Genomic DNA, 24351 nt, shown 5'->3' with positions numbered 1-24351 from the left:
AAAAAAAGGCTAAAGACTCTTCTTTTCCAACAAGCCTTCCCAGACTCACAATCCTACCAAGACGGAAAGTCTTCCAAATAAGAAGTATCCCCTAATTATGGTCACCATACCAAGTCCTACCTTCAGGTCTCTGCAACTGGACAACAATCTTTGAGTTCTAAAAATTAATCTTATTTATATTTTCCTCTGCAACTGGACTACAATTTCTAAGTTCAAAATTCATTTTATCTTATTATTTATATTTGGCATGGTTAATATGTCACTATATCCAAGTTAAATATTTAAATTATACAGTTTACATTACATAATTTTATTAATTACAAGTAAAACTATTCTATATTATTTATTATCATTATGTTAAATTGTCATCCAGTTATAATGTTCCATATGTACCACTGTTCTATGTAAAGCCCCCTTATCTCTGTTGGGCAGTTTATCGTTATATGTAAACCGGAGTGATTTATAGTCTCTATAAGAACCTCGGTATATAAAAATTAAAAATAAATAAATAAATAAATAAATAAGTTTCCCCAGTTCCTAATAAAGCTGAATCCCTCTTCTCTGCACCATCGTCTCATTCACACATTGAAACTCTGGAGCTCTGCCTGCCTCTGGGGTCCTGCACATGGAACAGGAAGCATTTCAGAGAATGCCACCCTAGAGGTTCTGGATTTCAGCTTCCTACCTAACATCCTAAATTTGGCTTCCAGAACCTCTCTCCCACATTTTCCTGTTGTTGGTGCCCACATGTACCATGACAGCCGGCTCCTCCCCAGCACTGTCTATAATCCTATCGAGGTGATGTGTGAGGTCTGCCACCTTCGCAAGTTACCAGGCGGTCCTCACGTCCACCAGCCACCCTTCTATCTACAATTCTAATAATCGAATCACCAACTATGATGGCCGGCCTAACCCTTTCCTCCTGGGCAGTAGCCCTGGTAGACTTGTCCTCAGTGCAAGAGGACAATATATCACCTGGAGAGCAGGTCCTTGCTACAGGATCACTTCCTGCTACACCAGGGTGATGTTCTCCTACTGGGAGACCTTTCTGATCCAAGGCAGCACTGGGGTTGCCAAACTGGATTTGGGACTTGGCTATTATGTCCCTGAAGATTTCATCAATGTCTGTCTCAGCTCCTCCAAGTCTGCTACTCTAGCCTCCAGAGATCGGACTCGTTCCCTGAGAGCCAGGTGTTCTTTGCACCGAGTGCACACATGCAATTTCTCACCGGTGGGTAAAAAATCATACATGTGACACTCAATGCAAAAGACTGGAAAGCCCCCCTCTTGCTGCTGGACTGGTGCCTTCATCTTAGTTTTATTGAGTTCCTAGTTAAGTTTAGGATACTAAGGGAGTTGGAATGAGAGTACTTTAAATTTACAGGTGAATTTACTAATTAATCAGCTAGTGTCCTACAAGAGTTGAGTACAAGGGGATGATTAAACTTTCAATAAGGGCTGGTACAATAGTATGATTTAGATAAAACCCTGATTGATTTTTAATCAGAAAGTGACTCGTGCCTAAAAATCAAGAGTTGAGTGGGTGGGAAAGACAGACCCTAGAATTAACTATCTCTGGCTTGCTTATTACCTCAGATACATACAAACTCTAAAGAATATATCCCTTAATTTCACCTTTCACCAAAATTTTATAAGCCCAAAAATGTCTGAAAACTATACTTACCAATCCACTTTAACCACCTATAAATTAATCTTCACTCAGTTAACGGAAGGAGTTGAGATTCACGCGCCTAAAGGCATGCGCTTCTGATCCTCCTCTACTGCAAAGGGTGCGGGGCCTCTTGAAGCTGGGGCTGTGGACCTCAATCCCCGGATTGTTTGCGGTGACTTCTGGACTCCTCTCCTGGGGGATGCTGGGAGCAGTATGCAGATGAGCCTTCCAGTCCTCCTCTACTAGGATTTGAATATTCCATGGATTTTAATTGAAGAGGCAGTGGATCCCAGTGGAGTCATGCCACAGTGGTGTTTGTCAAACAGTATAAGAACATAAGAAAAAGCTGCCTTCCTAGCTACATGCAGGTCCAGAATGTGGAAGTGAGAGTGAGTACAGTATGCTGTCCTGAAAGGAGCTATACTCTGGGATGTTATGATACTTAGCATGCATAAAAAGAACACACACACAAAAGTTAAATTGTAAAAGAACTATTATAAAATATGTAACATTTTTTAAGTTTAAAAATACAATAGAAAAAGAAGAAGGGGTTGGGGTGGGAACAGTTAGGGATAAAACTATTTGCATGAATTAAAGTGCACATGACCTTCCAGAGGTCAGGTCCTGATAGGCATAGGGGGCTTGGGTCTGTGGTGGTTGCCTCATGCCCAACAGCTGTGAAGATCTCTTGAGCCTGGGTAAGATGCTCCACCACTTCCACCAGCCTCTTGAAGTCAACATGCAGCTTATAGATATCCTTCCCCATCTTCTGAACTATGGACCCCATAGCCACTAGATCCTGGACCTCTAGGATTAGAGCTGGAGCCTTAGTCACAGAGGCCATCTCTGCAGCCATGGGGTTTAAGCATGAATGCAGGGGAAGTTTCTCTGTGAGATGCTCACCTCCCTCTCCCAGCAATGGCTTGGCTCCCTTAGGACCAGTGCCGATAGATCCCTGGGCAAAAAAGGAAGGAGGCCTTGGGGGAGGGGAGGGGAGTAGAAGAGGAACCTACTGAGACTGATGCCTTGGGCCACCAGTTGGGTGTATGCTGGTGTGATGAGGCCCACTGTTTACCCAGAGAGAAAAACCTGGACTGGGTTTACCCCAGACAGAGCCAGAGGCAGATACAGGCAGCAAAGGCCTCAGAGATACAAGGGGAAGGCTACACTTCCCATGCTCTTTGAGCTGAGGACAGACGAATAGAAAGAGAGATAGAGGGCCGGTCATACTCCAGGAGGCATGACCCTGAGGGAGAGGATACATACACCTGAACCCGTGATGAGCGAGGAGGAAATGGAGGATGAAGCTGAGAAGTTTAAATCAGAGGTCAGATCTATGATGGGGGAAGAAGACATGGAGTGGATTGCCCAGAGGCTGAAACCGAAACAGAAATGGAAATAGAGTGAGTGAGGTTACTCTGATTACTCTGTTTGTTTGGAGGATTGGGAAGCCTGTTGCCTGTAGAAGAACTGTGGGGAGAAGGGGCGTGTTGTGCTATTGCCTGTGAGGCCTGGAAAAGAGTCCTAGAGCAAAGCTTATTTTGTCTGTTTCTCCTTTTGAACTGGATGAACTCATAATTTGGTTTTGTTGGAGATATGAGTGGAAAAGGCAGAATGTGACCTGGGATGGACAGTAAGGATAACTGCCACTCAACAGTCCTGGGAGTTGTTCCTAAGGGTCCCTGGCATCTTAACCCAAGAAGAAAATTGGACTCAGGGTATAAATGCAAGAACAAACATGGTTCCTCAACCAGTAATGGTATGAAGGTATAACCATTAACACAGTACTTTGCTAATGTTGTTATTGTTTGCGGACTTTCTATTCCCTGGAGCTGAGCCTGCATAGAACTGCTACACATGGCACTATAGCAAGCAGGACTATTTATGTGGTCTCACTCCTAGCTGCCACACCTGAGCAAGGAAGACCTGGTCAGTATGGTGAGTTCTGCAGAGTGGAACTACCTTTGAAAGCTGATTGCCAAGTCTTGGGATCTTCTCTGGCTAACTACCTCAGAACATCTGGCTGCTGTATTAGTGGTAGCTGCTATCCACCTAACATAAGAAATTGCCATGCTGGATCAGGCCAAGGGTCCATCAAGCCCAGCATCCTGTTTCCAAAAGAGGCCAAACCAGGCCACAAGAACCTGGGAACTACCCAAACACTAAGAAGATCCCATGCTACTGATGCCAGTAATAGCAGAGGTCATTCCCTAATTCTACTTGATTAATAGCAGTTAATGGACTTCTCCAAGAACTTATCAATCCTTTTTTAAACCCAGCTACACTAACCACATCCTCAAGCAACACATTCCTCTAGAGGGCATAGCTGCTGCTCTATCAGGAAATGCAGAATGCATCTCTTCTTCCTCTAAGCTGGTGGTGTCTGTGAACAGATTCAAAAGTGTATGGCAAGCCTTCAGATGGTATGCACTGGAGTATGATGAGCAGCATCATGCAAATAGAATATATTTCATTTATAGGAGAGGTGGATGTAATGGATGTGATCCTAGCTGTGGGACACCCATCTGCTATTAGAGTTGCAAGGCCATATAAATGTTTCCTTTCCACCGTTGGCCTGTCTTACAGACTATATGCTCTCAATATTCAAATATTCTTTTCACTTAAAACCTCCAGGTCACTTTCCTCCTGCTTTGTTTCACTTTCAATATGCTTTCAATATGCTTGTCTTCTATCAGGAGCTGGTTAACACATAAACTATCTTTAAAATATAAAATAAAACCCCCTGATATTATAATATTAGGATGCATATCATATACCTATAAACAGTTACAATAATTAATCCTGGGGGAATTCTGCACTACTGTGGAGAACAATTTGCACAGAATTCCCCCCTGTGCAGAATTGCAGGAGGGTATGAGGGAGAGAGAGAGCAGGGGGTGAGCAGGATGCTGTGTGAGAGAGAGCAAGTGTGTGAGAGATCGGGAGCTGATGTGTATTAAAAAGGGATCGTGTGTATGTGAGGGTGCTAGCCTGTATAAAGGGATTGTGTATGTTTGAGTGAGAGCCTGTATGAAGGAGTATGTGAGAGAGAGAGACATAGGTAGCCTGTGTGAAGGTGTATGCAAGAGAGAGGGACTCTGTATGATAAGATGTGTGTGCGCAAGAGAATGAGAGAGCCTGTATGAGGGTGTTTGTATGTGCACTAGGGAGAGAAAGCATGTATGTGAGAGAGAGAGGGACAGAGGGAGCCTGTGTGAGGGGCAGTACTGAGAATAGGGTCAAACTCTGGGAGTGACAATAGAGTGAAGGGGTTGAGCCTAGAAGTGGAGGGGAGAGATACTGGCAGGTGGAGTAGTTGGGGCCCTGAGAAGGCAAAATGGCCAGAGGAGTAGGGAGAGCGAATGAAAGGGACTCACAGTGAATTTCTTGAGAAATTTTGCAGCTTTAAGTAATAATTTTTTTCTGTATTAATTTAAAATGTAATTATTTAAAGACCATCATGTAAATTGTGTTATTTTTGTTAATATAAAGTATGCAGAATTTTAAATTGTTATGTGCAGAATTCCCCCAGGAGTAAATAATGTTTGACAATGAGGCCATACAAATTTCACAGGAAGTTCTTAATCTAGGCGTCATTTTTGACTCCTCCCTTACCAATCATTGTCAGATTAAGTCAGTAGTCCGAGCATTATTTGCCAAGTTAAGATTCCTCCACCATTTGAAACCCCTTCTAGATCCCTCTGATTTTAAGATAATATTGCAAGCTCTAATTCACCCAACTCTTGATTATAGCAACTCTTTTTACACTGGCTTACTTCACTATTTAATTTGATCTCTACAACTAGCTCAAAATGCTGTGGCTAGCCTACTTACTAATACAAGATTTCATGATCATATCACTCCCGTTCTACAACATCTTAATTGGCTAACTAAACAACAATGTATACAATACAAAGTAGCAGCAACAATACACAATTTATTTTATAACATCACATCTCTTTGGATCACTTCTACCCTTATATTACATATCCAATCAAGAACTCTTTGTTCCTCCTCACAATCCTTGTTGGAGGTTCCTTCTCTTTGCTTGGCCAAATTAGCAACAATATGTGAGGGAACTTTCTCTAAAGCAGGACCCTTTTTGTAAAACTCCCACTCTCAATGCAATGTCTAAATGTTTCAAGAAAACTTTAAAACCAATTGATTTAAAGCAGCTTTTCCCAGCATAGGACTAGCTCTTGTTTAACTTCTTCTCAGAGCTTCTTCTTTTATCCCAGTCTTCACCAGAATGTTTTATGTTTTCATGCAGTTGACTGTCTCTGTTGAGTTATGTTATTAATATATGTTGTGTATTTTGATGTTATTATGTATATTCTCAAGTACCATGTCCTGAAACCTGGAGGGAGTGGGAAACAAATACTTCTAAATAAATAAACAAACACATGAAATGACATATCAGACTATAACCCAGGCATAGTGCTGTGTTCAATATACCACTGGATAGATGCCTATGGGTTTTAGAAGGAAAAAGATTTGTGTGCTTGAAGATTTCTTCTAGCTATTACCTAAGACAGGGAATTTTTGAATAGCAGGGGAATAGTGAGAGTCTGTGATGGAAGTGAGAAATAGAAAGACTATATGGACATCTCCCTGATGTGTATTTAGGGAACATCACCAGCTTCCATCTGCCTGGCATACAGATGGTCCATCTAGTTCCCCTCCTTATGGAGCAGATTTTGGGCCTTTTTCATGAGAGAAATAAAAATAAAATGCTCTTAGTTAAAATGTTGCACTTTGTGACCTAAACGGCATGTTTTCATTCATTCAAGAAATAATGGACTGGTGAAAGAAAGTATGCAACTCAGAACAAAATAAATCGTTCACCTATATATTTATAAAAAAAATTTAATTTTGGAAACTTGGATTTTTTTAACATGAAAAAATGGAGGAAAAGAGCTCAGACTACCAGCATATCTCGTTCAATGAACTGAGTATGTTGCGTTATTTACAATCATCGGTCAAAAACCTCCATCTGTCTAATAATCTTTATTCTTTCAAAGAAAAATTTAATTTTTTTTGTTTTTCTGTAATTTACATAAAAAGAGAACTTATCTTTACATAGTTCTTCTTTTCCAACAATAAAAGCCTTCTTTATAATGTTATAAGGATAACCCCTAGCTAACAATCTTCCAGCCATTTTAGTCAAATGTATTTTAAAGTCAGAGATATTTGTACAATTTCTGCAAATTCCTAAAAACCTAAGAAAAAGGTAAACCATTTTTTAAATAGTATGGATGATAACTAGAATATTCCAAAAATGTATTTCTATCTTTTTTTTTTTTTAATATAAAGATGTGCTAAGCTTACTAATCTCATCTTTCTTAACTAACACATACAAAATGAAATACTATGGAGATTGAAATTGATGGAAAATTGTATATTCTCTTCACAACTATTGATCCATCTTACAAAAATTAAAAGATCTTCTTCATTCCCAGACCACAATACAAAGACATTGTCAATGATTCTCTTCCTTAATTTAATGGATTTATTAAGTGGTGAACAATAAATCCATTCCCATTCAAATTTGTCCATGTACAAATTAGCCAATCAAGGAGACATAATGGCCCCCACAGCGGTCCCAGAGATCCTTTCGTAAAAAAATCCCTTCAAAGATGAAATAATTCTTGGTTAATGCCATCCTGGTTAATTGCATGATAGAACTGGTAAGCACTGCATGAGGACATGGTCTGCTTTCCAATATATCTTTAACAACCTGAAATGAATCTTCTTGGAGGATTAATGGAAGAGGCAGTAGAGGATTAAGGGAGGAGTAGCCTAGTTGTTAGAACAGTGGACTATGAAACAGGAGACCAGGGTTCAAGTCCTGCTGTTGCTCTTTGTGACCTTGGGCAAGTCACTTTACTCTCCATTACCTCAGGTACAATTTAGGGGGTCATTTATTAAAATGTGCTAAGGTGTTTTTGCATGCATTGAGGGCTTATTGCATGTGAAAAGCCCGGTTAAGGCCTGTGAAAATGCATGTGATAGCACCATCGCATGGTGCGATGCAAATCTGAAAAAGAGGAGGAGTTAGGGGTGGGAGTGGGCTGGGTTTGTCAGTCTGCAAAGTGCTATGGCACAGACTTAATGCTGATTTTAACTACACCGATAGCTTGTGTTACAGGGTGGTAAGGTGTTAGTGCATTTCATGATGTCTCCTGAAAGGCCTGTTTTAGTAGGTTTGAAGCACCTGGAGCACCAGCCTAGTCATCTGGGGAGAGAGAGGTGGGGGGCACTTTGACATTCAATGTGAGACGTACAAACAGAACAGTGGTCTCTTGTGAAGATTTGATGAACTACAGAGAGAGCAAACTCACCCAAAGATGAGATTTGTGCAATGTTCTCTCCACCTAGCTTGATGTTACCCAGGTAGAGTGTCCATCAAGCTAGGTGAAGAGAACCTTGCACAAATATCATCTTGGAATTCCTCACTCCAAAGGTCATCAAATCTTCACAAGAGACCACTGTTCTGTTCGTACGTCTCACGTTGAATGTCAAAGTGGCCCCTAACCCCCTACACTAATACCTAAAACTCACCTTGAGTTACTAGGTGGGCCTCCCATAGGGATACAAATACCTATCTAGGGAGAGGACATTATGGCTAGGCTCTTGCTCTCTCTCTCAATATAACAGATCTGGCACTTAACACAAAGTCTGAAAATATTATCACAATTTGCACTAACTTAGCTCTTCACATAGGCAATTCACACAAATTGCAATAAACTGTATATTAGCATAAACCACACCCCTTTTGCTATCACATTTTGATAAATTTACGCATGTCACCGGTATCGGAGACATCACCGGCATCGGCGAATTTGCCGGCATCGACGTGGTCGCCGGAAGCTGGTCTTTTAGGGCTTGCATTACTGCTTCTTTGATTAGTATCGACAAGTCCTGTGAGATTGTTGGTACTGCTGGCATCGATGGAGGAGGAGACAATATCTCCTGCGATGGCTGAACCGGTTGTACCGGAGTAGGCTCAGACGGTACTGGTGTGTCAGTATGTTTTTGCCGCTTCTCGCTTGGTTTCCCCTGGGAGGGGGGTAACGGTGATGCCGAGGCATGACAATGCCAACGTTTATGTTTAGGCCTTACATCGGTTACTGACCTTATGGATATCGTCGACGGTGTTGGCGATGCTTTATCTACGGATCCTTCCAGTCGACGTTTTTTCAGGAGGACTTTTTTTGTAACTCCTGCTGGTGATGATTTTGTGGACGTCGAAGGTGAAGGAAGGAGTTGCAGGTGGAAAAGATGTTCCATTTTTTCTCTCCTTAGCTTCCTTCCCTTCGGAGTCATTTCCTGGCATTGTTGGCAGGATGAGATGACATGTTTGTTGCCTAAACAGACGACACACTCTAGGTGTGGGTCTGTGACTGACATGGTTCGATTACAAATCGGGCATTTTTTAAAACCCGAAGCCATGTCTGTATCGACGGCCGTCGATGAAAAGTTTCCTGTGAGAAAATCTATTATTTTTTCTCACGTAAAAATGCTATCAATTTCTCACCTTCCAGTGAGAAAAGGAGAGTGAGATCCCTGTGGGAAAAAACTTTGGAAAAAATGACTATTTCAGACAGAAGTGAGTAATGAAACTCACAGGGCTCCTATCTCTGCGACACTTACAGCAGTGCGGAAAAACGAAGACTAGAGTGAGACCCCTGTGGCAGAGAATATCATAGCATGCTGGGCATGCTCAGTGACCTCACAGTGCCAGTCAAAAGTTTCTAGAAACTTTGACAGAAGTTTTCCCGCAATAGGGCTCAGTCAGTGACGTCACCTATATGTGAGGACTAGCATCCTGCTTGTCCTGGGATAACATCTATAAGAATACTTTTTTTTTTTTACTTCTTTTTCATTTACTGTTAAAATCCACATAAAAAATAGTCACTTATCTTGCAAAATGCCAACAAACATGTTCACTTTCCTTGTTTCTTTCCAAAGTAAAATTGGTAACAGGAACTGCAGATGTTTAGCCAAACAAAACACCTGACATGCTATGCATTTCAGTTCTTCATCAGGGGCATTAGCTGTTTCTTCAAAGAAAATCAAAGTCAAACAAAAGAAGTATTTTCATATATATATATATATATATATATATATATACACACATACACACAAACACACACTCTATAGATGTTTGTACACATTTCAGACCCATGATTATGAAAAAAAATGATAATCAACTGCACTGAATGTTCCAGCATTTCTTGTGGAACTGCCATTTAGCGAATCACTATACCCCATTATATGATAGTCTCTTTATAAAATAGCTCTTATATCTTTGGTTTATCTTTTATGCTTATATAGGGATGCTGTGGAATAGATGGCATAGTCTTCTAAAACTGCTCCACCTGTCTGAACTTTCTGCCAAATACACTTTAATAGAGAACCCAATGGGGGGGCCTACAAACAAAATGAAATAAAAATGTACATTTCATTTTGTTTAAAATAAAATTCTGATCCCCTCAATGCCTTTTCCTCAACCTTCTTACTATCTCTAGCCCTCATCTGTTGGTTATAAAAGGGGCAAGAATGTTCCCAATTGTCTTGTGCCCCTCTACTACTATTTTTCAAAGTGGTACTGATGCCATTTTGCTGTACGGTTCATATAGCACAATGATGCCAGCCTTGGGTTGAAAAAAAAAACATTTTGAAAAATAGTAACAGTAGAGAAAGAATACCTTGGTTTCCCATCTTGCCAATTTGGAACTGAAAGTGGTAAGATACTGGGGAGAATTGGTCAGAAGAGAGAAGGAGAGGTGCAGGGGAGCTAGGGATTTAAAAACATATATATTTTGTTAGTGGGGGTTACCATTTTTTGTTTCATTTTGTTTTGGGTTTTTTATTTTTTTTTTTTGCTTTCATTTTAAATAAACAAATTGAAGCAGACAAAAATGTAATCATAAAAATTAAAAACAAAAACAAAGAACTATGCTGTGCACATCCCTATTAAATAGACCACAAAGGTGACTATCACACTTTTGGTGAAAACAATTTCATATGCTTCCACTTTTATGATATTTTAGAGGGTTTTTTGTAGTTCTAAGCTGTACTATATACAACTTGCTTGCAAATGATTATGTTCATGTATTCAAGTTGTCTAGACTGAAAATTACATTATTCTTTTGTAAATCTGTTGCTGTTTTTGTAGTCTGCTAGAAATGACAAAATAAAACTTTTACAGTCATTTAAGAGTGTTGGTTTTAAATGTATTAGGTCTAATTTTTAATTTCTAGTTACATTTCCTAGCTATGGATTTTCTTTAATATTATATATCCCTGTGGCCAAATAAACTTTGTGTTATTAAAATACTGTACTTTCACTATGACTAAATAGAAATGTGCAATTCCCTTAACACATCTTTTGAACAGAGTATCAGATAAAGTATATGAACCCATCAATAAACTTCATGCAATAGCTGGGGTATTACAGTAAGGCCATCGACCTGTGCGCAGTATTAAACTCCTGTACTTCTGGGAAAGTCAATATCCTATTTGTATACAACAAAACCAGATCACTCTTTTGCTGGCTCAAACAATGGAACTCAATGTCTGCTCTCTTACAATAATCAGCACTGCACTCTTACATTAGTCAAATGTCAAATAATCTGACTTACCACAAACCAGAAAGGCCTGAAGAGTTTACAATTACAGCAGTTTATAATTGATTATTCCCGGGTAATATACTTTTAGCTGTCCAAGTTACTCTATTCTATTTCAGTAGCATGGGCTAGACAGTTCATTTCATTTTTCTAAAGATTGTTTCATGCTTAACTCACTTTTAGTTATTAAAGGACACAAAAATTGCTATTGTAATGAAAAAAGACAATTTTAGGCAAACTGATAGATTTTATAGATTCTAAATTTAAATGCACTGAAGGTAATTTAATAATATGGGCAGTCAAGAATGCCTGGCCTTCCTCTTGCACACACCCTTCGACTATCCAACTTGTCAGCAAAGAAATACAAACACAAGTTTGGATATCATGGGCTGCAGCTTTATTAACATGAACTAATAAGTGACAAAATCAATGCCAGCCAAAACAATTCAAGGAAACAAATAGTGCCCAGTCACCTTCCTTAATTGGGCAGCCCATCCATCATATCACAGGAAGATAGAACATTCAAGACAAAACGGATACATGCTGCCTTGAACTGGGCCTTGGCCACATCTCAGCTCGTCAGCTATGATGAATTTTCAATTGTACTACCAGCCGACAGAGGTTGTAGTAGTAAACAATCAACACTGCTGTGGATACCAATCCACGTGAATTTTTAAGATATTCCAAATGAATATACATGAAATGGATTTGTATGTAAAACTCTCCAGTTGTATTCAAATCAATCTCATACATGCTTATTAGGGGTATTCTGAAAACCCAAGCAGATTGGTGTCCATGAGAAACGGAGGTTACTTAAGCCTGGTTCATTGCCAGCTGGCATGGAGGATACACACTGTCCTGAACAAGTAATAACACAGATATCTTGTCTCCATTCCAAATATGCAACATAAATACAAAAGCATAAAATAATATTAAATAAAAAAAATAAACAGAGTGAGTTGAAGGGTTTCTGGCCATCATGGGGAAACAAAAAGAGGAAGACTGCTACACAAACCCCTCCCTTTATTTCATATGGCTGAACCATTCCTCCTCCTGTCTCCATACAATAGCTAAGCAACCTTAGATGGAGAGTCTCCTGCCATGTGGTTTGTGTTGCAATGCTGCCCACAGCCGGAGCAATGGGCAGCCTCTTACCTCCCTTAGCCAGCTGGCCTGATTCCCCGATGCCATTTATGGACCTCCCCACGTGGCAGGAGGCCACCGACATTCCTCTTCACCGCAGCAGGGAGCCGCGTACTTCGGCCTATCTTCCTGCGGCATGGAACCACTACCCATGCCATCTTCTGGCAGGCCTGGGGGCCTGCTCCTCAGTGGCAGGACGCTGCCCGCGGCAGTAGGCCAACACTGCTCAGGTCTTCCTGCGACCCGGAGGCCACCACCATCTTGCCGCTGATTGCGGCATGGAGCCGCCATTGCCGTCGCCCCGTGGCCTGGAGGCCACTATCCTCAGCTTGGCTGCAGCATGGAGCCGCCCTCTGTCCTCCTTGTGTGGCAGGGAAGCCGCCTCCCATGTTGGGGCCTGCCTGCGTCCCTCCTCTTGCTCCTGTCCTTCAGCGTCTGCTGCAGGCTGCTGTCCAGGATCCTGCACTTCCTTCATCTTACTCCTTAGGCATGGGTCCGCGCCTCCCTTCCTAATTTAAAGGGTCAGCAAGGGAGTGGTCCCTCTGGTCCCACCTGATGACCTCACTTCCTGGAATTCCCTCTCCTGCCTATAAAAAGGTTTTGGCTTCATTCATGCTTTGCCTCCGCAAGGAGCTAGTTCTTCTCCTGAACTCCTCATCTCTTGGTCCTGCCAGGCTTCCTTTGTTCTTCATGTTCTTCATGGGATCCCTCGTCATTGTCTGTTCTTGGTCTCTCCTGATGACTCATCTTTCCTGATGTCTCCATTGTTCCAGTCCTGATGTCTCATGGTCTAGTCTTCATGTCCTGATGTTATTCCTGTCCAGATGTCTTCCTAGACTTCGCCATGATCCATCCTAGGGTGGTCCGTGACCAGCCCAGCTGGGCTGAGTAGGGCACACTGTGGCCCAGTGGTCCGCAACCACACCCACTGGGGTGTGTAGGGTGCTGGTGGGTCTTACTCATTTAGCAGAGCCAAAGATATACATGTTCCTTACTGTCACCTCCAGGGGCCGGAGTCTTCAAGATATGTTGCTTGCTCGTCCCAGCTGCCATTTACTGTATGTCCGAGGAGTTCATCATGATGTCTGGGATCTTCGCCTTGGAGGTCTGTCTTGTAAATATTCCTCTGATGTCTTGGACTCCAGCTATGCCTAGCCTCTGGCGGATGGTGCTCCAGTGGATAGTCTGAGGGCTGGTCAGGCCACTGCAGCCTCCTTTCCAGCTGAGGGTGTTAACATGTTATCCGAAGTCCTTGCCACCCTGAGTTTTATCATGGTTTTATCTTGTCTCTTCCTCATTCCATCTGAGTCGGTCTGATCCTTGTCTGAGTCTCCAGTATTGTCCGCGACCACCCCCACCTGGGTTGTGAATGGCACCTGAGGGACTTTTCTTGTTCTTCATCTGAATCCATCTGATCATTGTCTGAGTCCATCTTCACCATCGTCTGAGACCTTGTCTTCGTCTGCATCTTCTTCAGAGTCTTCATCACCATGTTTCAGTGTCTTCGCCTGCCGCCTCTGCCATTACCCAGCGACAGGTCTGAAAGGGCATGAAGTGGTTGGAGGACTACTCAGGGACCAAACTTGTGTGGTTGGCCTCACCAAGGCTGTGCAAGTCGCTGGGGGCTTGGGCACATCTTCAGTTCCAGTCTCTCCCAGATGAGGCTCCTTTTCACTGCAAGAGCACACACCACTCCGTCTGCAATGGGGAGCACCCCCTAGCGCTCCCTCCTTTGGATCCAGAACAGTTTGAGCCATGGTAAGTCTAGATGTGAGGTCTGGCTCGTGGAGAGACTTTCTGACCAAATGGGAATATTCTTTTGGGAAATTTCAGCTACATCCAGCGATGGAGGGAAGATGGGTGGGAGACGGAGGTCTCCAGAGAACCCTCAGGGTCTATAAGACAATTAAAGGAGAGTACTCAAGGCCTATTGGTCCCTTTAAATCACTGTTCTAGGAGCATCAGGACCAGTATTAGCATCCCAATGTCCCTGGGAACAGTAAGCTATAAACTCCTGACTTATAGCTACTTTTCATGCAAATAACACAGCTTACAATTTTTCTGGGAAGCTGTGTTATTTGATTTACATAAAATTATCTAGTAAAGAGCTGCTTTGGGGCCAGAATAACATGCAGTATTTTAAAAACCATACATTATCACTATGTTAAGCCTTTTGCTACCTAGTAAACACCTAAATGGCCCCTTTAGATTGCAAGCCCTATGAACACAAGGAAATATATACTGTACTTGAATATCACCTTGAGCTACCAATGAAAAGATGTAAGCTAAATCTACATAATCTATCTACATACATAGCTAGAAATATATATACATAGACATATATATATATATATATATATATATATATATATATATGTATTTATTTATCTATTTATTTATTTTTCTATTTATTTATTAAAATCTATATTGGCTTTAGCTAGCTATCAATATAATAATACTCCACAAATTGTTATACCATTATATATGAGTATCTCCATCTATATCACAAACATTTTTAAATATACAAAAAATATTTTTATTTCAAAATATCAATGAATCATGTTACATATCAAGACTTTTTTTCTAAAAAACCCCCACAAGTAATACAACATGTGTGCCCACTAATTGGTAAAATAATCAATGTTGTGGGATGGGAACCACTGCAGCCATCCTGCATTTCTCTTTATCTGGTATCAAACAGATTACTAGAGCCTAAGCCCTAGGTGGGTGGGCCATGACCTGCCCAGACCCAAACATTACTATGCCACTGTTGTGAATTGTGAACTGGATAAGTCAGGAAACAGACAGTAAGATTAACTGGTCAGTTCTTTCAATGGAGAACAGTAAATAGTGTAGAACCCCAGGGATCTGTACTGGAACTGGCGTTTTTTAATCTTTGTCTATAACAATCATTTAATGCTCTCTATAACTGAACAACTGTCAATGTATTTTATAGAGAGGTTTCTTAAGTGTATATATGCTTTTTGTTAATTACTTAACAAAATAAAAAAAAATATATCATTTTCATTTTTTTTTCGACTTTAAAATTTATAGCTGTCATGGACCAGATACCCCGAACAATGCCGGGCAGTTTTTGCTGGTATATATATTCATACAGATAGATGTATGAATAGATAGCTAGATAGAGAGAGTGAAAGAGAGAGACAGATATAGATATGTCTAAAGAATGTACTCCCACTGGAGGAACATTATATAGGAGTGGGGAAGATGGCTGGGTAGATCTGACATTTTTGTTGTTGTTGTTTTTTTCATTCAAAATGGCTCCAGCCAGACTCAGACCGAAACCGGCACATATTTGCATGGAGGAAATTACTAGGGATGTGCAGAAGAAAAAAAAAATGTTTTGGTTCGTTTATTCATTACATTGGGACCCCAATTAATTTCATTAGTTTCAAAGCAAAAAATATATATATATATTTGTTTATTAGTTTGATTCATTTTTCGTTTGCCATTAAAGTCAATGGGGAAGTATTACAGCCTATATCTGGCTGAAGAATTGGGGTTTTCTTATCAATTTGGATGAAACTTCTGGGAAGCAATCATCAGAAGGGCAAAAGAGCCCCAAGGTACTTAGACTGTGGCAAAGTGGCACCAAAGTGGCATGAATAGCCTAAAGCACCGTAAAGGGGCAAAGGGGTACCAGGAATGGCAAGAGTGCTTTAACAGAGGTGCAAAGCAGCAGTGAGAGTGTCAAAAACACCCCGCAGCTTCAAAAGAGGGCACCGATAACAGTTGCATGAACCCTTGAAGGCGGCACGAGAGGCAAAGTGGCATGACAAGTGGCATCAACATTCTATAGCACAATGAAGGAGGAACATAGCAAGCAGAAAAGGTGTCAGAAAAAAACCCAAGGCGCCGATAAAGCACCAACACACTGAGGAACCATGATAGTGGCAAGAACACCACAAAGAGTAGAGTCGTCTGACATCTGGTGTATGTTAGCAAGGCAGAGTGGCAGAAAGTTGATAGGGGCAAGACAGGCAGGCACAGTGGAGGTAGAGTCAGGTCCTCTGGTGTTGATAGGGGCAAGACAGGCAGGCACAGTGAATATATAGTCAGATCCCTCTGGTGTTGACAGGGGCAAGAAAGGCAGGCACAGTGAATATATAGTCAGGTCCCTCTGGTGTTGATAGGGGCAAGACAGGCAGGCACAGTGAAGATATAGTCAGGTCCCTCTGGTGTTGATAGGGGCAAGGCAGGCAGGCACAGTGAAGATATAGTCAGGTCCCTCTGGTGTTGATAGAGGCAAGACAGGCAGGCACAGGGGAAAGATGATGAACTATGCCTGGGTGGAGCCACCATGGGTACAGATCTTGGTGGTAGTAGCAAATATTCAAACAAGAGCCCTGGGGAGTGTTCTCTTTTCTTTGTGAAGGACAGGGCACCCTGGAATGGGTTCACCCCAAGAATGGGGCCTGAGCCTTGGAAAGTGTGGCGGTTCCGTTGGCATCTAGTGAGCTCTCGCTGGTCTTTGAAAATCTGGGGGAAATAGCAGATATATAAATGAGGACTTTGAAGGCTGAAGTGGAGAAGGTTCCATGTGAATAGCAGTTTAACATGGGTCAGTCGGTAGTAAGAGATAATCGAGCCCCGGGGAGAGTTCTCTTTTCTTTGTGAAGGACAGGGCACCCTGGAATGGGTTCACCCCGAGAGTGGGGCCCGAGCCTTGGAAGGTGTGAAGGTGTGACGGTTCTATTGGCATCTAGTGAGCTCTCACTGGTTATTGAAAATCTGGGAGAAATAGCAGATATACAAACGAGAACTTTGAAGACCGAAGTGGAGAAGGTTCCATGTGAATAGCAGTTCAACATGGGTCAGTTCAGACTCCTGGGTTTTGCCTCCCCACCAGCAGATGGAGACAGAGAGGTTTTGACTGACTCTGTCCTATACCCTCAGGTGCCACCTACAGTCCATCAGTATTACGTGGAATCAAAGCGTTTACTTTGAAAAAATTAGAGTGTTCAAAACAAGAAGATCACCTGAATACTTCAGCTAGGAATAATGGAATAGGATTCCAGTTCTATTTTGTAGGTTTTCGGAACTGGGGACATGATTAAGAGGGACGGCCAGGGGCATTAGTATTGTTTCATAGAGATGAGCTTTGTTTTTTACTACCGGGTCATTTTTTGAGTCGGACGCTTCAGGGTAAAGTTTGTTTTTCCTCAGTTAGTTTTTTGGAAAAATAGACCAAAAACTAAATTGGGAAAAACGAAACCAACCCAAAAAACGACGTGGGAAAACAAAGCTAAAAAAAACCCCACCCCAAGCATTAAAATTCACTTTACTACATTAAATACAACCCCCCCCGCCACCATCCCAATCCCTCCCCAAGACTAACTAACATCCCTGGTGGTCCAGCGGGGTCCTGCGAGGGATTTCCCTCTCTGTGCCATCTGACTTTCGGGCCTTCCTCAATCAAAATGGCGCCAATAGCCTTTGCCCATACTTTGTCACAGGGGCTACCGGTGCCATTGGTCAGTCCCTGTCACATGGACATCAGCACCATCTTGTGCTCCTACCATGTGACAGGGTCTGACCAATGGCACTGGTAGTCCCTGTGACATAGTATGGGCAAAGGCTATTGGCACCATTTTGATTACTGGCAGCCGATTGCGAGATCGCTACCGGACCCCCACTGGACCCCTAGGGACTTTTGGCAAGTCTTGGGGGACCCTCCTGACCCCCACAAGACTTGCCAAAAGTCCAGCGGGGGTCCGGAAGCGACCTCCAGCACTCAGACCGTCGGCTGTCAGTAATCAAAATGGTGCCGATAGCCTTTGCCCATGCTATGTCACAGGGGCTACCGGTGCCATTGGTCAGCCCCTGTCACATGGTAGGAGCACAAGATGGCACCGATGGCCATGTGACAGGGGCTGACCAATGGCACCGGTAGCCCCTGTGACATAGTAGGTCAGAAGCTATCGGCGCCATTTTGAGCGAGGCAGGCCAGACAGGACGGAGGAACAAATCGCTCGCAGGACTCCGCTGGACCACCAGGGATGTTAATAAGTCTTGGGGAGGGATCGGGATGGTGGGGGTGTGGATTATACTAACTTTTAATGCTTGGGGTGGTTTTTTATTTAAAAAAATAAAATGTGCCCCTCCCCCCATACAAACCCGAAAAACAATTTTTTCTCATAGTTCAGGGAAAATCTGTTTCGGGGGGGGGGCGGTGTCCCCGAACCACAACAAATTAGGCAATTTCGTTGAAATTGCCTAATTCGTCATAAATGAATGCACATCTCTATTGTGCCGCTGGAGTTGAAATTCTTGGACTGGCGCAAGACAAACCAAAGTGAAAGCATTTGCCAAGAATATTTTCATTAATCAAGAATGAAAGTCAGAGTTTCGAAGACGATCACATACCATTGTAGTTCCAACCATAAACGATGCCGGCTAGCGATCCAGTGGCGTTATTCACATTACCTGCCAAACAGTTACCGGGAAACCAAAGTCTTTGGGTTCCGGGGGGAGTATGGTTGCAAAGCTGAAACTTAAAGGAATTGATGGAAGGGCACCACCAGGAAGATGAAATTGTTCCAGCTCTTCATCATTCAACCTATTCTCAAACTTTAAATGGGTAAGACGCCTGGCTCGCTGGTGTGGAGCCAGGCATGGAATGCGAGTACCCAGTGGGCCACTTTTGGTAAGCAGAATTGGTGCTGCGAGATGAACCAAATGCCGGGTTAAGGCACCCGATGCAGATGCTCATCAGACCCCAGATGCTCATCAGACCCCAGAAAAGACTCCCACTAACTTCCAATGAGGTCAGGCCTTTGTAGTGTGACATAAGGTGCATGACAGACAGGCACAGCAATGAGGTCATGCCCTTGCAGTGTGACATAAGGGGTGAGACAGACAGGCAAAGCAATGAGGTCAGGCCTTTGTAGTGTGACATAAGGTGCATGTCAGACAGACACAGCAATGAAGTCAGGCCCTTGTAGTGTGATGTAAGGGGTGAGACAGACAGGCACAGCAATGAGGTCAGGTCCATGTGCTGATTTATCCAGAGCATATGAGGCAGGCAGAGGTGCTGCAAGGCTTTAAAGTGCTTTTATTCATCTTGCCATTCACAGGGAAAATATGGAAACCCAAGCAAAGTAATGTTTATTTTCAAAAACACTAGCTTTTCCATTAACTCTGGTGCCAGCCATGAGCGATGAGGGCTCATGATACCCCTGTCATTGAAAAGACACGTACACTGGGCACACTGGTTGGTGGACAGGACAGATATTGCTGAGCCACTTTGGCTAGGTGTGGCCAGACATTGGACTTGTGTGCCCAATATGCCAGTGGATCTGGCATATTGGGCACACAATATGTCCTCAGTGGGCTCTGTGAGATACTGTGTCACTGACATTTGTGCTGGTGTCCCTTTGCTTGGGTGGGCTGAGAGTCCTTGCCAGCTGCTTTCACTCTAGCCTATGCCAGAAGAGATGATTTTTTAGGGACAACATGGCTTTGGCATACTGAAGTGGAGGAGGCAATACTAGCTGTCACTGACAGAGTGCTACTCCTGCTTAGGCTTGCACTACTCTTTGAAGTACCCGGTTTCCTCCTCTGCTTCATGTCTCTGCCTATGGCACTCCTGTTCACAGACCTTTTCTAACAGCAGATTCTTCACAAATGTGAGACAATCAGACTGTAGGGTGAGTTTCCCTTTCACATGGGGATCACAGACTGTGGCGAGCATGTATCTGTCATCTTTTGTTTAAGGTCTTATTTATTTTATTTATTTATTTAAGTTTTTTATATACCAACATTCAAGACGGTAGTCCCATCATGCTGGTTCACAAGAAACAGGGGTGCAATTATAACAAACTTTACAATTTGAACAATGGTGCAGAAAAGCAGTTACATATAACAAGAAATGTCTTAATCTCTCTTGTACCTGCTTCTGCAAAAAGTCTTAATGTCTTAATCTCTCTTGTACCTGCTTCTGCAAAAAGTCCAGACAATGCAGCACCTCTGCTGTCATTCCCTCTTCCTGTTTAAAGACCTCCACATTTTCCTTCAGAATATTAACTATAGGGATGATATCACCCAAGGTGGCACTTCTGGAACTCCTCCTTGGCATCCTTGAAGGGCTGCAGGATTTTTACCAGCTGACTCATGACTACCCAACCATGGTGCCCTAGGGCCCTAAACACATCTATCTCCATTTCCAAAGAAAGGTCATGAAGGGGTGTCTCCTGCTCCACTAACTTCTGCAGCATCATATAGGTGGAATTCCACGGAGTGCCAATGTCTTAAATGAGATGCTTGTGAGGCATCTCCAAATCAGTCTGCTTTTGTCGTAGAACCTGCCCTGCCTTCACACTTCTGTGGAAGAAAACTGCTATGTTCCTGCACTTCTGTATTAATGTATGAAGGTATTCATTGTCTTGGTGCTTGGACTCCAACCCCAGAGCTGACTTCACTACCAGGTGCAGAGTGTGTGCAAAACATCAGATGTTCTGAAAGCCCCTGTCAGATATTGCCTTTACCATGTTTGCACCATTGCCTGTGACAAATAATCTTGCCTAAATATTACTGGCTCTCTGGTGTAGTTGCTACCCCTCCAGCATGTCTCTGATGCATGATAGAATATTGGCCGAGGTATGGGCCTCGTCTGTCAGGTGAGTGTGCAGTAAAGCCCACCTGCACCCTGATACCTGGTCACCATTAGAGCTGCTGCCAGCCCCTGCCTCAGCCAGGTCCCACCAGTGTGCTGTCAGAGAGAGTTAAGAGTGTGAAGCGTTCATGGTGGTCTAGATATCACAGGTAAAATGCACAATCCCCTCTGCCTTTAGCTGCACCTGGATTCAACTGCGACACTGGTTGTACAGGCTGGGGATGACCTTTCTGCTAAATGTGGTTCTGGAGGGGACTTTGTAATTTGGAGCTAAGACCTGCAGCAAACGCTTGAAACCCACATTCTCTACTACCTGCAGGGGCTGGTCATCAAGGGAAATCATTTCCCCGATGCTCCTGGTTACAACTTTTGAGGCTGGCTGCCTCCTTCCCTGGGATAGTGCTACCGAACACCACCCCATTTCCTCCATGGTGGATTGTCGCTTCTGATGCATAGCAGGGAGCTGCTGGCCTGCCACCTGACTGCTGGAAGGGGCTGAGGGCGGGGGATGACTCTACTCCTTTTCAACCACTTCACGCTGCCTGGAGAAAGGTGTCACCTGACTGGTACTGCCACCATCCTCAGACGTCAGTACTGATGGATGTTGATTCTGCATATGATGCATCATTCCAGAATTAGTTAGATGGCCCACTTGCTTGCCTCTGATAATATCCCTGGCACAGTAATTACACTGAGCAAAACGCGGGTCATCCCGCACTTTAAAGTATCTCCAGATCACAGATTTCTTTCGTGATCCCTTCTCTATAGCCTTCGGGGTGGATGCTAGGGATGTGCAGAGCAAAATTTAATGTTCATATTTTTTATGTCCGAAAGGGGGTCCCACTTGCGGCCAATATGGACATTAAAAAAATCCAATGAGTTGGGTATATGTACATATGTGCAAAAAAAAAATTTAAACCCCCTCACCCTCCTTAATCCCCCCCCAGACTTACCACAACTCCCTGGTGATCGAGCGAGGAGTGAGGACGTCATTTCTGCAATCCTTGGCGAGAAGCATGTGACGTCGGTGGCACGTCGAGTGACGCGGCGTCACGTGATTCCCGGCGAGTTCGCGCCTGACGGCTCGTTCGGCCCAAAAAGAACTTTTGGCCAGCTTGGGGGGGCCTCCTGACCCCCCCAAGCTGGCCAAAAGTTCTTTTTGGGCCGAACGAGCCGTCCGGCGCGAACGAGCCAGGAATCACGTGACGCCGGCGTCACTCGACGTGCCGCCGACGTCACATGCTTCTCGCCAAGGATTGCAGAAATGGCGTCCTCACTCCTCGCTCGATCACCAGGGAGTTGTGGTAAGTCTGGGGGGGGATTAAGGAGGGTGAGGGGGTTTAAATTTTTATTTTGGCTCAACAATCGCGATTTCCCACATATCGAACATATCTATGTTCGATATGTGGGAAATCCGATCGTTTATGTCGAATCAATTTTTTAAGTAAAAAAAAAATATGAGTTGCGTTTTACTAATGCGGTCAATCCGAATGCACACCCCTAGTGGATGCTGGCACTGGAGTTGAAGTAGTGGGTGCACTCTGAGAAGTAATGCCAGGGGCATCAGTCACACTCTCTGCCTGCACTGACTGCTCTTCTTCATCATCATCACCAGTTTCCGCTCTCTCCTCCAGCACTGAAGTGGAGGCTAAGATGGAACTAACTAATCCTCCTAAACCTTCTTCAGCTATCATGTCTTCCATTTCTGATAAAGGGAATTCCATACAAGATGATTCTTCATCGGAATCAGAAGCAAACAGTGACTGTGCTACATTGTCAGCACTAACTAGAGTATGCTGTCACACTGCTGCTTTTGGGTCTCACTCTTTTGCTTTCTCCACTACCCCAATTGCCTTGAATAGCTCAGCCTTCTCTTCCCTCACCTCCAAAAAAGGGTCAGAAACAGGTGGTGGCAGTGCATTATCTTTAAATTTAATTTTTTTTCTGACTGGAATTGCCTGCCCCTCCAGAGATTTTGGATTGGAACAGGTCCCTTTTTAACTTTAATGGGGGACTGCCTCTTGAAGTTCCTCCTCTGCCAGTGCCAATCACTCGACGTGTACTTTTCCCTGACATCATGGATTTTAATGCCACTGCCTACTGGGGATTTGGATTAAAAGGATTATATCTTTATTGGTTGTACTGAATACCACTGTACCAATATATGTGAGTGAGGAAAACTACACACACACACACACACACACACATAGTGCAGTGTCTTGCTGTACACTACAACTGAGACTGCTCTATGTGCACAAAAATTAAAAAAAAACTCCAGATGCCTACTGGGGATTTGGATTAAAAGAACACCATTATACCAATATATGTGAGTGTGGAAAACTACACAGACACACAGTGCAGTGTCTTGCTGTACAGTACAACTGAGACTGCTCTATGTGCACAAAAAGAGTACTGAAACTCCAGATAAAACACTGGAAGCCTCAGCCTGCCTACTCCTGCAGTGAGTCTGCAAGCCCAATTCCTACAGTACTCACTGTGGTGCTGCTTGTTGTTGAAAAATACCCACTGCCAGACAGCCACTGCAACTCTCACACTATCTCCCACCCACACACCCAAACCCTGCCTTCAACCTACTCAAGGGGGTAAGATCAGCAGCAAAATGCCACTGCTGGCAGCTTGCTCAGTGAGCGAGACAGAGAGAGAAAAGTCTGAGTGCAGTAAAAAGAAGTGCAGTAAAAAAAAAGCCTGGCTGCCTGGCAGAGCAGTACAAAAGGACAAAAAATCTTTTTCAGCAATAGCAAATTAGCAATAGCTCTGATTTTCAGCAATTCAATAGATAATTGAGACACTCAGAGAGCTCATTCAGCAAACAACCTTCTCAGATAAAACCCAAGAAGAAAGTGTACTGTGTTACATTTGTTGAAGGTAGAAAAACACCCCCTGGATCTCTCCTCTCCTCGAGGCCCCCCTGGATCTCTTCCCGAGGCCCCCCGAGGCCCCCCTGGACCACCAGGTAATTTTAAAAGGTTTTGGGGGGGTCGGGAGGGGGGAGTCGATTTAAAGGGTCGGGTGGTTTTTTTTTTTTTAGCGGCGCAGGCCTCCCTAAAAAAAAATTAGCGATGTGAATTGGAATCGGAAATGATTCCAATTCACATATCTTAACGATCAGATTTCCTTCCCCCCCCAGGCGAATCTGATCGTTAAGACGATCTGGCACACGATTCACATCTCTAGTGCACATAGCTTGTGTATGTATTTGCACACAATGCATGCAACGGCATGAAGGAAAGTAGTACAACTAAAAGCCTA

This window comes from Rhinatrema bivittatum, chromosome 6, assembly GCF_901001135.1.
Source record: "Rhinatrema bivittatum chromosome 6, aRhiBiv1.1, whole genome shotgun sequence".
Taxonomy (NCBI): domain Eukaryota; kingdom Metazoa; phylum Chordata; class Amphibia; order Gymnophiona; family Rhinatrematidae; genus Rhinatrema; species Rhinatrema bivittatum.
Note: the sequence above shows the minus strand (reverse complement) of the source record.